Source organism: Cebus imitator, unplaced genomic scaffold, assembly GCF_001604975.1.
Source record: "Cebus imitator isolate Cc_AM_T3 unplaced genomic scaffold, Cebus_imitator-1.0 Scaffold496, whole genome shotgun sequence".
In the NCBI taxonomy this organism is placed as follows: domain Eukaryota; kingdom Metazoa; phylum Chordata; class Mammalia; order Primates; family Cebidae; genus Cebus; species Cebus imitator.
Genome location: NW_016107811.1, coordinates 320,420 through 323,348, shown reverse-complemented (window position 1 = coordinate 323,348; position 2,929 = coordinate 320,420). Strand labels below are relative to the sequence as shown.

General features: G+C 43.7%; 1 protein-coding gene across 2 annotated transcripts in view; it reads right to left on the bottom strand.

Moving 5' to 3' along the window:
• The window catches only part of LOC108292600 (E2F associated phosphoprotein), a 20,663-nt gene that overhangs the window by 2,134 nt on the left and 15,600 nt on the right, over nt 1–2,929 (bottom strand). The window lies entirely within an intron of this gene.

The window sequence follows — 2,929 nt, the reverse complement described above, 5'->3', positions numbered from 1 at the left end:
AAACAAACAAAATTGTGAACACAGCTCACTACAGACTTGAACTCTTAGCCTCAAGTTGATCCTCCTGCCTCAGCCTCCCTACTAGCTGGGAATACAGGCACAAGCCACTGCACCTGGCAGATGAAACTTTTTAGTATATAATAGTATAAAGAAGAAATGTATCCTCTTGTCTACTGCTTTTTGAAAGTAAGTTTTGTCTCAAGGAAAAAAAATCATTTACTCTTCAAACTCAGACAAAAGTCGTTGGAAACTTGCCAGGTAATGTGCAGTAATCTTTGACTACTGTCTTTTCACACTGTGGCCTGAGGCTCTGCCCTCTTCTCATTACAGATGGTGCCACTGTGGTCAACATTTTAGTAAAAGCTACATGTTTAAAGCTTAAGGAACTTCTGACTTTATAATGTCTACTCTCAGCTATTACACATTTAATTAGTCTAGTGTCGGGGTCCCCAAAGCCCAGGCTGCAGACCGGTACCAGTCTGTGGCCTGTTAGGAACTGGGCAGCACAGCAGGAGGTGAGCAGCAGGCAAGGGAGCATTACTGCCTGAGCTCTGCCTCCTGTTAGATCAGCAGCAGCATTAGATCCTCCTAACAGTATGAACCCTATGGTGAACTGCACATGTGAGGTATCTGGGTTGCGTGCTCCTTATGAGAATTGAACTAATGCTTGATGATCCAAGGTGGAACAGTTTCATTCCAAAACCATCCCCCTATGTTGTTCACCTCATATATGTAATTTTCCTACTAATTTTCCCACTTAGTAAGTTGTTCTTCTTTTTTTCCCCTTAGACCTCAAGGGACAAAAATACCTATCTGGCTAAAAACAATGAACTCACACTGTGCACTCATTAGCTCCAAATATTAATCTTTACCTTCACTATCACGATAACCACCTGGAATTAAGAATGTGTAAGTGGGCACTTCTCCAGGTAAACATATAATCTAACCTTTCAAAATATCCTGAAACAAAAATAGTTCTAGTTTCCTCTGTATGTACTTGCATGACTATATCTGTCTCAGATCTCTAAGAATCCCTTATCACATGTTAATGTATATTTTTCCCTTTCTCTGTATCTCTTGTGCATCAGAACAAATCATTTTTCTAAACTTTTTTTCCTTTTCTGCCCACCTCAGCCTCCAAAGTAGCTGCTGGGACTACAGCCATACGCCAACACACCCAACTAAGTATTTTTTGGTTTCCTAGAGACAGAGACTCACTATGTTGCCCAGGCTGGTCTTGAACTCCTGGCCTCAAGCCATCCTCCCACCTTGGCCTCCCAAAGTACTGGGATTACAGATATAAGCCACTGTGCCCATGATTTTTTAAAAACTTATTTCAATCTCTTTGTTTCTGAACTGCCTGGGCTATCTTGGAGATGACTGAGTTTTCTTAAAACTGCTGTTTTGAATTCTTGGTCAGAGAGCTCACATATCACAGTGTTGTTGAGTTCAGTCACTGATTCCTTGTTTTATCCATTTGAAGAAGTCATGGTTCCATTTGCTACTGTGTCTTGTGGAGGTACATCTATGTCTTTGTATTGAAGGATTAGTTATTTATTCCAGTCTTCTCTGCTTGGCTTGTTTTGGTTATTAGATATGTTTACCTAGAGATTCTTTGCAATTTGCAGGTTGATATTCTTTCTTTTTTACACTAGGTTACTGCTTCCTTGTTGGCACTAGATGGCACTTTAAGCCCTGGTTTGCCTTAGTTCTAGTAAACACTGAGAGTGCTGCCTGTCCCAAATGTGGGAGGTCCCAAAGAGGATAAGGATATCCCAGTAGGCTGGGAAGCCTGGCTAGGGGCTCACACCTCCACCCTGTGGAACAAACCTCCTATAATGTGGTGCTGCTGAACAGACACTCTGTTGGCATTTCCTTTGGCGGAGTTAGAGTGGAGTTTCCAGGGTTGCAGATGTAGTCCCACTTCCCATCTTTGTCTCTGGCTATCCTCAAGAATATATGTTCCTTCAGGCACTCTCAGTGCTTCCTATGGGTTGAGGCAGGGACAGATCTCTCACCAGAGAACTCAAGAAGGGAAAGAAGCTGTTTGTTCACTTCAATCTCACTTTTTCTCATGTAAAGATCATGAGCTCGGAGGAATTTTTCTGCTCACTTGGTGCCAGGCAGCTTGTGGAGAATAAGAAGCAGATATGGAAGTCCAATTCTCTTACTGTCTGCTTTTTTTCACTTCTTTGTGGCCCTAGAAACTGCCTCCTCCTTATATTTGAGATCTGGGATACTGGTGGGGATAGCTTCAGTGCTGTATAGTTGGTTTTGGTTTTCTGCAGGGGGAAGGAAAGCCAGTTTGCTTCTATGCTGCTATTTTGCACTAGAAAAGATACTTTTTTTGAGAGAGAGATGGGGAATCTCACCTTTGTTTGGTTGCCCAGGCTGCAGTGCAGTGGTGGTCCAGCCCACTGCAGCCTTGAACTCCTGGGCTCAAGCCATCCTCTCACCTCAGCCTACGGAGTAGCTGGGTCTATAGTCTACATCACTATACTCAGCTAATTTTTTGGTTTTTTATTTTTTGTAGAGACCAGGTATCACTGTGTCGCCTAGGCTGGTCTCAAACTCCTGGGCTCAAGTGATTGCCTCAGCCTCCCATAGTAGTGGGATGATAGGCATGAGTCACTGTGCCCAGCTTAAAAAGTATAAAAGCTACTTTTTTTTTTTTTTTCTGAGACAGAGTCTTACTCTGTCACCAGGGTGGAGTGCAGTGGTATGATCTCGGCTCACTGCAACCTCTATCTCCCAGGTGCAAGTGATTCTCCTGCCTCAGCCTCCTGAGCAGCTGGGACTACAGGCACGTGCCATCATGCCCAGCTAATTTTTTGTGTTTTTAGTAGAGACAGGGTTTCACCATGTTGGCCAGGATGGTCTCGATCTCTTGACCTCGTGATCCACCCGCCTCGGCCTCCCAAAGTGCTGG